This window comes from Melopsittacus undulatus, chromosome 8 (genome assembly GCF_012275295.1).
Source record: "Melopsittacus undulatus isolate bMelUnd1 chromosome 8, bMelUnd1.mat.Z, whole genome shotgun sequence".
NCBI classification, from domain to species: Eukaryota; Metazoa; Chordata; class Aves; order Psittaciformes; family Psittaculidae; genus Melopsittacus; species Melopsittacus undulatus.
In genome coordinates this window covers 23,098,125-23,112,495 of record NC_047534.1, presented here as the reverse complement: position 1 = coordinate 23,112,495, position 14,371 = coordinate 23,098,125, and the positions used below count along the sequence as shown (strand labels likewise).

The 14,371-nt window shown below is 39.5% G+C and overlaps 1 protein-coding gene across 1 annotated transcript in view; it reads right to left on the bottom strand.

Annotated features, from left to right (window-relative positions):
- MPPED2 (metallophosphoesterase domain containing 2) overlaps window positions 1–14,371 on the bottom strand; it is a 102,811-nt gene that overhangs the window by 51,453 nt on the left and 36,987 nt on the right. The gene's annotated exons all lie outside the window — the stretch shown is intronic.

The window sequence follows — 14,371 nt, the reverse complement described above, 5'->3', positions numbered from 1 at the left end:
TATTCTAATGTAACTGTTTGTGATTTATACCCTTCTCCGTTAAAAGAAAAAATGCAGCACAACATAAGTAACCATCTTCTGCTTTACCTCCGTGCTCCGCAGCTTCCTTAGCATTATGTCGTGAGCTGGATTTTGGTCTCAAATTCGTTTTGAATTTCACGGGGCTACTGTTATAGAAATGTTTTTTTCTTGAAAAAGGGAAAACTTCACTGAAGTTTTATCAGTTAATAGACGGCAATTATTTGTTTTGAAACAAACAGAATCCAAAGTTTTTTGTTTAGTCTAACCTCAAAACCAAAAAAAGCCTACAGATTTTGCAGCTCACAACTGCCAACTTTAGGTGTAAAAAGTCCCCCAAACTGACTTTAAAATGATGAAATCTGAAACAAGAAGCACAGATTGCTTGCTAGTCCCTGGAAAGGCTTTTCTTTTCAAGCCTGAAATTCTGTAACCTAAGAAATGAGGCTTTTAAGAGAAAAATAAATCACCTAAAAAAAATCAGCAAAAAAGCTGACAGCTATGAAGTTTCCTTTAAATTCAGCACATTCTGAACACACCACCCTCTCTGAACACTGCAATAGACTGATTTTCCCCCTTCATTCTTAAAAATGCTTCTTGCAGAAAGAATAGTTCTTGCTACTCTTCCCTTTCCCATAGCCAAAGCAATATCTGAAGGACCACTAGGACTACACTGGTGCCAAGCGCACACTTCCAAAGAGATCCTTTAAGTGAAATAGTGTTCCCTTAGGAAAACAGATAAGGTTTTCAGGCAGAAACATCTTTTATCTGGCAGAGCTGAAGGGTGTTCCTCTAAACAGAATTAGCCATATTTACACTTAATAACGAGATTTGCACCTAACCCCCTACAGTTTAAGGCCTGTAAGGCTTGTGTACTGCCATATACATAGGAATATATTTTGTCCAATTTTGTCCAACGTAATTTTACATTTTCTCTTGTGATCAAGATCTTAATGTACCAGGGCTGAAAAGTTTTAGACCAATTTCAGCTTGATACAGTTTCAACTGTCTTGGATAGGGAACATAAACTCTGCTAGTGGGGCTAAGTAGAAATGTTCTCCTTGAACCTGATTAAGACTAAATTGAAAAGGAACATTTTTGGTTACTATTACATTAAGCTAAAATATAGAAATGAACCCTAATACTATCTAAATCTAATAAGAAAAGCCATCTCTATTTCAAAATTTTCAAAGCATTCTCTATAAATGCATCACAGATCAATTTACATGGTACTTTTGCCAATAAGCAAAACGAAATCACAGGTTCCAATTGGCTTAACTCATATTGGAAAGTGCGAAAGCAAATGCTAGAAAATGCAATTACTGCAAACAAACTCCATTTTCTCCACTCAGGAGGGAATTCCAGGGAACATTTTATTGCTCTCAAATAATATTTCTAACGGCATCAATACACAATTCTATTTTCTTTTTGGAGTCCCCCTACACTATATAACCTAATCCTCTATAAAGAAACTCACCAGATTTTGAAGTAATATATAGGCTGTTGATATTACCTTGTGCACGCACTTATTGTATCAATTTAAATTATTTTTCTTCATGAATCTTAAGAACATAAAACCCAACAGCCTCTGTCTGACACAGACAGATCTGGACCCATTTCCCATAACATACCCTTTGTCCCTGCAACTTAAAATTCCAATTAAGTCTTTTTTTTTTCCTAAAACAAATGAATAAAAGCCATCAAAAAGGAGGTCATCTTGAGAAACAATTATACAGAAAGTAATTAAGCTGATCATAATTATCACAGACAACGTCTTGGTATTTTCATGTACATATATTTTCACACTGCAAAAACCCAGTAAATGCTAAAGACCTATCTTAATTCAAAACAAATATTTAAAACAATCAGGAAGCACATACAGTCACCAAAAACATTCTCCAGGCTTTTTTCCACTCTGAACCTGTTCCCATTATTTGTTTCCTTATTTTTACATGAAAGTCTTTCGGGCTTACAAGTACACAAAGCAGTAGGCACACACCTCCCTCCGCCTTGCAGCCTGGTAAAGACTAGCCAGTGCTTCCAAAAAAATCCCTCCAAATGCCCCCCCGAAAGGTGGTCAGAGTGTTTCTTATGAGAAGAAAAATCTCAAATACATAATTTATTTCTATCATATTGTATATTTTATGCAACTTCTCCATTTTTATACATGGAACGGAAATCCTTCCTTTCAAAACCATTATGTTTGAGTACACTGTTGGTAAACTAATTCACATAGTTGTAAGAGAAAAAACAATAAGCAGGGACAGCAATAATCACAAGAAAAACTGAAAGGAAAAAGAAGTAATGAGGCAAAATATTTTTTTAATATCCCACAGGTTTTGAAAGCATGGACTGCTGCCCTAACGCAGGACAACAGCTTTTTAATAACTGAGGATGTAACATACTCCAGTATGCAAAGCAATTAGCTGCTTTGGAAATTTTACCTTGAGATCATGTTTTGTGCCTATAAGAATATATGAAGCAAGTTTTATTTTCAAAGGCATTCTTAAACATCATTTTGGATGGTGATGCTGATGTTTGCTGGGAATCATTTCTCCCTTTTCCTAGATGGAAGAGGAGAAATCTAAACCCTGAACTAAACTCAGCCCAATATCCATTTGACGGCACTATGTGCTGTGTTTCAGTCCATGGTCCTTTTCTGAAAGTTTTACAGAGGATAAAAACCAAAGAGAAAATAAAAAGCAAATGCGAGGAGAAATTACAGTCAATTAAAAATATTCAAGCAGGTCTTTATGAACCTCCAGCATTGTTTTCTGAATCCCACATTTTAATTTATTATTCTAAATAAAACTAAACATTCCATTATGGTCTTTCAAGATGAACTTGGGTACCAGGAATCTCCTGAGCCCTGTAAGGAAATTCCTTTTAATAAACCAGTCCACAGAGACGTTTCTTAGCTACTAAGAGACAACCAAATCACCCCAGCTGTATCTATCAAGTTATTACATATTACAATATTACATATTGAGGGCCTCAAGATTCCCCTCTAACTCATGGAAGTAAGAAGGAGGCTGTTGATCAGGGAAGCTGGGAATTAGTGACAAAAAAAAACAATCAGAGGAAGAGAGCAATTAAAAGCAAGCGGCTTCCTCCTAAATCTGCTGTACCCACCCAGAACCGCTTTGCTGTCCCGCAGAGGGCTGATGAGGAAATGCACTTGCACCAGAAACAGCCGCTGGTGCACTGGTACAGAAGATCTCTATTGGTGCCGCCAGGAAAAAGCGGCGGGTTGTAGTAGTAGGGGACTCTGCCTTGAAAGGGACAGAAGCGCTCATCTGTCGGCCTGACCCGGTCGCAAGGGAGGTGTGTTGCCTACCTGGGGCACGGATCAGGGATGTTGCGGAGAGGCTGCCTGCTCTAGTAAGTCCCACAGACTATTACCCGCTTCTAGTGATACATGTGGGTGCTAGGGATATAGATAGTAGTAGACTGAGGAGTATAAAGAAGAACTACAGAGCTCTGGGAGAGGTGGTCAGAGGTTCTGGAGCTCAGACAGTCTTTTTGACAATTCTCCAAGACACAGTTCCAAAGCCACTGGCCATCATATTTGAAAAATCATGGCAGTCAGGTGAAGTTCCTGATGACTGGAAAAAGGGAAATATAACCCCCATTTTCAAGAAGGGTTAAATGGATGACCCGTGGAATTACAGACCAGTCAGTCTCACCTCTGTGCCTGGCAAAATCTTGGAGCAGATTCTCCTGGAAGGCATGCTAGGGCACACGAAAAAGAGCAAGGTGCTTGGTGACAGCCAGCATGGCTTTACTAGGGGAAAATCCTGCCTGACCAATTTGGTGGCCTACTATGATGGGGCTACAGAAGTGATGGACAGAGGTGGAGCAGTTGACATCATCTACCTGGACTTGTGCACTGTCCCACATGACATCCTTGTCTCTAAATTGGAGACACATCAATTTGATAGGTGGAGCACTCGGTGGATAAAGAACTGGCTGGATGGTCGCACTCAAAGAGTTGTGGTCAACGGTTCAATGTCCGGCTGTAAATCAGTAACGAGTGGTGTCCCTCAGGGATCGGTGTTGGGACCAGTCTTGTTTAATATCTTTGTCACTGACATGGACAGTGGGATTGAGTGCGCCCTCAGCAAGTTTGCCCATGACACCAAGCTGTGTGGTTTGGTTGATACGCTGGAGGGAAGGAATGCCATACAGAGGGACCTTGACACGCTTGTGAGGTGGGCTGATGCCAACCTCATGAAGTTTAACCATGCCAAGTGCAAGGTCCTACAGCTGGGTCGGAGCAATCCCAGGCACAGCTACAGGTTGGGCAGAGAAGGGATTCAGAGCAGCCCTGCAGAGAAGGACTTGGGGGTGTTGGTCAATGAGGAAATGAACATGAGCCAGCAGTGTGCACTCACAGCCCAGAAAGCCAACCGTATCCTGGGCTGCATCAAAAGGAGCATGACCAGCAGGTCGAAGGAGGTGATCCTGCCCCTCTACTCTGCTCTCGTGAGACCTCACCTGGAGTATTGTGTGCAGTTCTGGTGTCCTCAACATAAAAAGGACATGGAACTGTTAGAACAAGTCCAGAGGAGGCCACAAGGATGATCAGGGGACTGGAGCACCTCCCATATGAAGACAGGCTGAGAAAGTTGGGGCTGTTCAGCCTGGAGAAGAGAAGGCTGCATGGAGACCTCATAGCAGCCTTCCAGTATCTGAAGGGGGCCTACAGGGATGCTGGTGAGCGACTATTCATTAGGGACTGTAGTGACAGGACAAGGGGTAACAGCAGAGGTTTAGACTGGATATAAGGAAGAAATTCTTTACTATTAGGGTGCTGAGGCACTGGAATGGGTTGCCCATGGAAGCTGTGAGTGCTCCATCCCTGGCAGTGTTCAAGACCAGGTTGGATGAAGCCTTGGGTGATTTGGTTTAGTGTGAGGTGTCCCTGCCCATGGCAGGGGGGTTGGAACTAGATGATCTTGAGGTCCGTTCCAATCCTAACTATTCTATGATTTCTGTGATTACAAGGAACTGAATTCCTCTTATGAAGGGTCTGGGTTTTTTTTTCTCCCTAGCCATTTGGAATTGCTTGAGCAGAATGACACATAGCCTCAAATACCTTCTTTGTTAGTTCAAGCACATATAGTAACCCCAAACACTAAAATAAAAGAGAGAGAGAAGGAAACCTTAAGCCTGATAAAGTCTAGAGCGGTAACTATGGAGTTCCAAATCTCACCCCTGCTATTATTTCTTGACACCTCCTCTCTCCTCCTGGCTTTGCAGAACTTCAATTACTATATTATTTATGTTACAGCATCCCAAGACCCCAAGATAGACAGTTCAGACTGAAGTTTCCTAAACATCCAAGGCACTGTACCTGCTTCAGCTTTCCATACAAAATACCTCCTAATTGTCCTTCCAAAGAAGAAAGGACAAAAGAGATGAATGAAAAATAGTATATGTAACATAAATTCCATTCTGCAACATAGAGTGTGTGTGATTTATTTGTGACTATTCAGGTGAAACTCCCATCTTTTCCATCCCTGTACAAGTACGTAGGCCTTTTGCGCAGCTGTCTCCTCTCCTTAACAAGGCACCTTAACAAGGGGTATCTCCTTAACAGTAAGCACCTAACCTACTAAGGTAGTACAATGTTTTTAAATCAAGTTAAATGGATAAGTGAAACTTACATCTACCTGTGCTTTTGAATTTACAGTAATATTTTCACAAGGTGCTGCAAAATCTGCATGATACAGCATCTGTACTTTCGTGTTCAGAAGCACACCAAGGATTGCGGTACATGAATAAATACTTCTCTGTAATTAAAAGCTATCATTAGCTGTTGGGGCATGCCGCATTTGCAGTATTTCATCTAGTGTGCTTTCTGCAGAATGGGGTCTCTCTTGCCCGTTTTAGCCATCATTTCTAGACTTAAAAAAACAATGGGAATTAAAAGCCTGCTTCAAAAAGACATGCTCTGCAGACCTTACATTTTGCTGAATAAAGCGACAACTATAGTTAATCAGAGCTGGCCATTAAAATAAAGCACTACAAGAACAGCTAATTCAGTCACTTACACAAAGGTAACAATTTATTTCTTATTTCTGCTCCTTTAAGCTAAGGTTTCACCCTTTCACCTCGAAGGCAAGCATCAGTGTTTTTCCAGCTGGCTTCCCGGAAGCATTTGTTTAGGAATGGCTATATTGCTTCCACTAGAACTGTACACAATCCCTAGCAGCTCACTCAAACACCAAGACCCATTTTAACACAGGTACCCAGAGCTGCCCACCACAAGATCCTTGACCAGATCCATCTCTCCCCTCCTTCCAGGGCCAGGGTAACTGCTGCAGCAGCACATCCCCTTGGCCATCCTGGTTTAGGCAATCCCTCCCCACCTTTCATGCTCCAGCTAATGGCTTGGTATTATAATTTATAGCCATGAAACTGCAAATGGTGCATGGCTTTCCCTACTGCGCTAGTCTGAGAATTACTCTGCATGGGGTTTTATGAGAGGACATTAGTCCGGGACCTTTACTCATAGGACCACAAGTATGGCTACAGCTGTAGCATTTTATTCTCAGCAACCCCCAGATCTCGCAGCAGGGACAGAGGAGTTCAAAAGGAACAAACTCTTTCCCCACAGTCCTTAGAAGACATCTCCTGCACGAAAACACAGGAAACTTCATGGCTGCCTTGCAGCTTTCTGCTCATTTCTCAGTATTGAAGGCAAATGTCAAATGCTGCTTAGGGAGTGGGAGGCTTTAAGAGTAACATCTGAGGGAGAGCAGCTCAGGTAAAATTCAAGAAGTATGGGTAATTTTATCATGTGCAGCTCTGTTTTAAACTAAAATTCTCTGCATATGCTGGTCACACACACACAAAAAAAGAAAACAAACAATGGCAACATTCAGTAGAAAAGGAGTTATTGCACTCTGATACCCAGCCCGGCCTGTAATATTGAACCTTCTGGTTCATTAGAAAAGATGTACATAATTCTGAGGTCTTTAAGGTTCACTTATCAACAATTACAGGAAATTCAAAGTACAGAGCGTTCCTGAGCTTTCATTTCTTAATTTTATTAACCTGGGAAGAGATAAAGCTCTGGGAAAACCAGGTGAATCTCCACTACTTTGCATCTTTGTGGTCATCCTTGTGAGAGCCTCCATCTCTCCTCTAGACTGATGTTATTTGTGCTTTGGCTTTGCATTTTCTTGCTTCTCTCCTTACATTGCTGTCCTCTGTTGTGCTGCTGTGTTCCTCTACTAAATGTACCATCAATAACAAGTGATGGTTTGGTAAACTTTATCTCATAGCCAAGGTACAGGATGAGAAAAGAGACCAGAAGAGCTCAGTGAAGTGAGACACTGAAGGGACCAGAACCTCAAGGCAATTTCAAGTCCTGAGAAACTCAGTCTCCAGTGCTGTGGAAGGGCCACTATGAACCACCCCACACATGAACCACATGCTAATACCTGCATGGCACCATGGGACATGGAGCAGGTCCTCTCGGCCCTGCACTGGGGCTGACTACAAAATGATGCTGCCTGTGGGTCTTGTAACCATTGCATGGAGCAAGCACCATTATTCACACCATCATGCAGGACACAAAGCAGGACAAAGAAAACACAAATTCCTGTAGCTCTGGGAGAAGGGGCTGTCTTCTCCTTTCCCCCCTGAACCAGTGGTACCAGTATGGCCATGAATATAACACCCAGCCTCTGAAATCAATATATGCCCCTAAATACAGTCAATAAAGATTTCAAGCTCTTATAACAGGCACAACGGGTGGATGAGAGAGGTGGAGTTGCACAGGTCTTTCTTTTGCAGCCCTTTTGTGCCAAGACACATAGTTCCCAATACAGAAAATCCATGCAGATTTTGTCCAAGCTTCAGCTTCACTGCAACAAGAGGGTTAATTAACAAGCCACACAAGCTGGTTACAGCCAGCAAGAAGCACCAATCTCTTTTTCTTTAACAAAAAAAAAAAAAGAAGTCAGTAATTCTTGGAACATTTATTAACCCCCTAGTATAGGCAATTACTGTAAGATGAAGGTCTGTCAGTCTTGCATTAACATAAATTGCTGCATATTGCTTTTCTACAGCACAGTAATGTCCACAACAGTGTGAATAAATGCTAACATTTGAGTTTTAAGCTTGATTCAAGTCTCCCCAATCTAACATTTTTAGCAGATTCCACTTTTGGTGGCTGTTTGGCCACAAAAAAAATCATTTTATACAAGCCGAAAAAATGCAGGCTGGCATTTCACTGATAGACTGTTTTGTAGCTCTGTTTAAGGTAATCGCACACATTTCCTAACATGCAGGACTGAAAAGAGGAAGGGGGGTGGGAAGCACAAAACCCAAAGATCATTCCTCCTGTCTGTTAGGCTCTGTAGTCACATACAACATAAAAAAACAGTGGTGATTAAAACAAATTAAAAAAAAGGCTTTGTAATAGACAGGACACTGCCAACCAGCTTTAAATTAAATTACACAGCCTGCTAATCTTTACGATGAAATAAAATTTCTTTCAACACTACACATTACACTAAAATCTGCAGTGCTTTTATCCCCGAGCCCCAACCTTTCTCTGCTCAAAGCAACTCCTCCACCCCAACCCCATTGTTCTTTCTAAGCAGCAATGTGATGCACTACTAACAGAAAGACTTCTTATTTTAATTAGATATTGTTAATATGGTGTGCATGATGGGAACATTTAGGACAGAGGTATTTCTGCACTTCGTATTTTTCATGCAACATTAAATTTTTAAGTGACAGAATAAATTGATGGTGTACAAAGAATACATACTTTGTCTGCTTTCCTTTGAAATCATTCGCATATTATGATATGTGGCTGCAGTAGCAATGCTGGAGGAAGAATGTGATGACAGTGCCTATAAAACTTCCTATTTGGGTGGCACTGCTTGGTTCATGCCTGGTCAGTACAACAACCATAGATCTCTGTCCTGTTCTAAAGTGGATTTGTGGGAAAAGGGGAATTGAAAGGAAGAATTATTTTGGTTATTTTATAAATTTGTTTTGGTTATGGTTTGTTATTTGAAACCTGAACCCTTCCCTCCCCCTCTATTAAGACAACAGCAGTCCAGGGAAACAGATCCAAGAAATGACTGAGCAATTATTGTGATTGAAAGTCCATCCAAGAATTGTGCAATACTTTCCATTGCTCACCAGCTTTTTTCACTGAAATTACCAAATGAATACGCTAAGTTCAAACATACACAGAGCCACTCAATGAAAACATTATTCTCTTTTGAAAGCACATTTCACCTAGCCAAGTTTTCTAATAGCTGTCAAGTAACACCTTAATATTTGGTCTGACTGACTCACCCTGGCAGGCAGTGCACAGCTTTAGTATCGAGGTTTTTACACTGTATCTAGTAAGTCAGGGATTGCACTTTAAAAAGAATCAAACTTTCTCTGTATGCCACTAACAGTTTCCAGTGAAATGCCTTTATAGAAAGCTGCCAGGAATAACAAAAGCAAAACAAAACAGGTCAGATGTAAATAAACTTACAACATTCCTCACACAAATTCCACTTTAGTTAGTAGGAAATTTACTATCTTGTCTCACTTCAATACAACCTCTTCTATGTTACCTTGTAAGTTATACTTCTAGGGTTCCGTTTTCCACAAAGCATACAGTATCTGTCTCAGAGCAGAGGATAAATATGAAAGAGCAGCTACTACCACCAGAGCACAAGTGTCATTTTGCACATTTTACCACTTTTGCTTTCACATTTCACTGTAGATTGCTACATCTGGAAAGCATTAATAAGATGATGACCGAAAATCCACATAGCTGTATTTCCCTGCTATTTCATACATACAATAAAAGTATCATTTAAATTATTTTTGTATTCCTCTGAGAAGAAAAAAACAAACTTATTAATATATCTCAAACCAGTTTATGCAAATAAAAGCTGAGCACTGATGATAATTTAGTCGAGCTACACTGGAATTTAAAACTAAGTACAAAAGCGAATTTAACCATTAAATGTGACATTAAACACAGTTCAAGTTAGAACAAAACCAAAGCCATGATACTGCAATAAAACCTAAATAAACTTGGAATAAACTTTTAAAAACTTTACCATAAAGACAGAGTGAGATACAGAAGCCAGAGACTAAGTAAGTGAAAAACACCCGTCACATTACAAAAACTTGAAGGTTCTAGATTTCATCTTATAAATCTGTTTCTGTTTTTTTAAATGAAATTGCATTCCAAACTTGCAATATTCAGCATCTAGAATTCATAAGCAAGTAGACACAGTAAAACTGTCTGAACAGGCTTGCAAGTGCACCTCCAGGTCTCCATAATTCTCCAGTTGAGAGAATCTCTGAGATAGGCAGTCAACGTGGACTGGATGCTGCAAATCACATGAAATTCCCAATGGGATCAGAGGGACAGCGGAATGCCAAATGCAAACAGAAGGGTCAACTGTCTTCAGCAGCCAGCAAACTTCTTATTAAAATATGTGTATCCCATTCCAGTGTCTGAAGCCTGAAGAAGCTTCTCGCCAGAGCCACTCACAGAAGACATAGCTGGTTTCAAAATTAGACTAATAGATTTTCCAGGGAGTTGCTTCCCTCTCTCCCAGAACAGCTGTGCAAAACTCATACATACTTAAAGGATTAAAGCTACCTCAGCATTTTCTTTCACTTGCAATGAATGCAATTTTTTTTTCCAAGTGCTAAGAGGTTTTTGTTCATCAAATGGTATTTTATGTTTAGTCAATTATACATTCTGGCTACAACAAGTAGAGCAATACAGGGTTCAAAATACGCTCCAGATGGTAAAAAACACAAATCAGAAATAAATTCATTTATAAAAATAGGAAGATGATTTTTTTTCTTAAAAAAAATCATAAAAGCCATGATTTTACTTTAAATTATTCATAAGCTTTCTTCTGGTTCTAAATTAGTTCAGAATACTCTGAGCTAATATCCCTCTGAATATGGAGAAATTTAGAGCTTACTGTTTTGTTTCATAAGAAATTGCCATGTCAGATGCTAAAATAATTCACATCAAAAATACTCTTTTACAGAGCAGAAGTCCCCAGGAGTAAATATTTCGTCACAATGACACGTTTTTCAATGTACATTAGCAAGAGGAATACACTCACACAAAACCCTAAATGAAATGTGCACGGAGGGGAGACGAAGCATAGATAAAATGAGGGAATAACTGAGCCAGACCAGAGAGACTGAGAAAGGATACAAAAGGAATGTGACCCTGAATTTTTAAACAGTGATAAGACAAGAGCTTGATCTTAACATTACACTTTTTTGTTACAGCTCATTTTTTTCCAGATTAAATTATACTATCTTTAAGATCAAACACTATTTTGGCAGGTGTCTGGCTTACAGTTTTGAATAGCATTTCAAGTTTCTACAGCACTAATGCAAAAATCTAAGCATAGACTGGAACCAAGTGTCTGTCCACACCTCCAAAAGCACCCCCACATTTCCAGTGCTCTTCCCATTTTGTCAATCTATTCCATGTAACAGCCAGCAATCCCAAACTGGAGCTGCTCTTTTCAATAACAAAACATTCACATAAAAATGAACTTTAAAACAACTGACAAAATGTTGCTGAGGACCACATCCATATATGCAAAGTGTAACAAGAAAGCCCCCACATTAAAACAGTATAATCATTCTTCTCACTTTAGCAGGATGGAGGAACTACATCACAGAAAAAAGAAAAAAAAAAAAAGGAAAAATGGTCAATTTTTACTTTAGCTCTATCAACAATGCTTATACTAAAAGCAAACACATATTACAGGTAAAGAAGTATTTGTTCCAGTACAAACTCCCTAAATCTTTCACAAAGTTCCTCAAGTCACTATCCTACAGAAATGAAAAGAAACATTCATTCCAAACAAAAGCAAGACATGGAAGGGAAAACATGAAACAAAGGGCTAAATCCCACACCAGCTAAACTCAGGGGGAAAAAAAAAAAAAAAGCCCAATTTTGCTCTCGGTTCCACAGAAATAAACCAGCAGCAATTTCACCTACTGGATTTATTTGTATCTTCCACTGCAGAATTCTGCCTTTCTCATGCAGCAATATGCCTTATATTAGAAATTTTGCATGAGAAGGGGAAAAAAATGAACATAGTAAGAGATAACCACTAGAGGAAAAAAAGAACAAAACTGGCTATTTGAGAAAAATGACTAAACCATATGCAAATTATTCACACAAGTAAGGATATGCACAATCAGGCCCATGCTAATTGAGCACAATAAACATATCGTCACTCATTAAAGGTCTATCTGCCTCAATTTATCTTTGCTTTATCTTCAGTTCTTACGAGTTATTCAATCACTTCCCATCACAGGGAAAGGAAATATTGCACTATGAAGACAGAGCTATAATTAGGTATTCCTGTATTTCATTTCACGTATATGACTGAATGAGAATGGATGGGGAAAAGATGAACAGTGATATTAATAGTATTTTGAAACATTCAGTAAGAAATATATTGGGCATAGAATAACATCTTAATTCTTCCTCAGCCCGTAATGCTATGTTTACTGCAAGGTCAGTTAAGTTACTATAAGAGATTTTTAATGAAAACAATTATAAATTTAGAATAACTGTGTTTAAAGCATTTAACAGTCACTAAGGTCAAGTGATCACAGCAGTTACAAGACCCAAGGGACATGTTCACACCAAAACAAAGTGAATAAATTACCTCAGCTAGTGTGTGTAATCACTAAGTGACCACAGAGGTTATTCAGTGTAGAAGCCCAGATGACTTTCATGCAAAACCAATAATGAAAATTTATCAGCCAAAGGGAAAAGGCAAAAGAACCAGCAGAAGTTGCAGGAAGGGCTGAGAGCTAGGGGTGTGAAGAAGGCATGGAAAGCATGTTCCATGATTCAGTGGTGGAGACAAGGAAGAAGGATGAATGTTAATGTTCTTGCTCAGGTGAGATACCCAGAGAGTTGCAAAGGGATGCAAGACCCATGATGTATTGTTTCAGGGTTGACAGGTGCTCTCAGTCCTGTGTAAGTCTAGCATTTGTAACACCCAGTGAAGTACAAGCAAGGCAGGAGTGCAGAATAATCATCTTTTAACTTTTCCTTTTGACTTTACTGCCAAGAAAATACTGGGCAGGTTTTGTGTCATAGTTGTCCTATTATACAATCCTAGTGGGCACAAGGCCCCATTTTTTTGCCACAGAGTAGGTAAAATGAGCTGCAGAATGAACCTAACTTTGATCTGACTTCTTTCCCTCATGGTATAAATTATACAGATGTCTTGTCTTCATTATTGCTTTACAACAAGACTGCCAGTGGAGAAAATCATGCACAGAAAAGATATGAAAACCTCTTTCTATAACAACGTTACATTTTATGGGAGTTCTCAGTGCACTGCTCTGGAATAAGGTTCCTACCAAATATGATGAAAAATCATGACTCCCACTACAGAGCAGAAGAAAAATTAATCCTGCCTGTTTCTGCCCACCACTGGTATGTATTTTTTTTAACTATTACATGTCATGACCTCACAACCTTGAAGGTATCAATCTTCACAATACAGGTACTAAACAGAAAAACACGACTGCTCTCATTTTGCAGATAGGAGCCTGAAATAAATTCCAGAAAGGCAAATGTACATGCCTGCCTTCATAGCAGTTTGATTCCAGATGAGCAGAGGACAGCACTGGAGCAAGTATTGACCAACGTGGCACAACTTCACAGGAGATTCAATTTGCTGCCTCACCTTATGCCAGAAACCTAATAACTGCTATTGTCACACATACAAAAATGCAAGTGGACACTGTGCATGTAAAAAGACAAAAGCTGAGGAACATGATTCCTACTCTTCCCTCAGCTCATGTACATACTCACCTGCTTTTCTTAACACTTCTTACTTCCCAGTCCTGCTAGTACATTCCTAGAAAAAGGATAGTTTGGGGCTTGTAACATCTAGTTCTGCCTTCCAGAAATAAGAATGATAGAACTAAACTACACTGAGGTGGCAGTATCTGGAAGCCCCAATCCCAATAGCTATAAAAAGAAGGAAAAACGATTGGGCTGTGGAAATAAGAGGAGGTCAGGATAATGAATAGTATGGAGAAAATGCAAAGAAGGGTGAAAAGACAGAGAATATGGAAGCTCTTCTATTTAAAAATTCCTTTTGTAGATCCAAATGTTCTTTACTTATTTGTTGAAGGGTCAGCCAACGAACTCCAGTGGAATAAAATTATTCTACTAAAGGCATGTAGAGATGTGGCCATCACAGAGTAGGCAAGATAGACTGTGCTGATGGAGGTAAAGTCTGATGACAAAGCTATGCTTTCAGAAGTTTGTCTATAATGCTGTAAATTCATTCTAAAATTT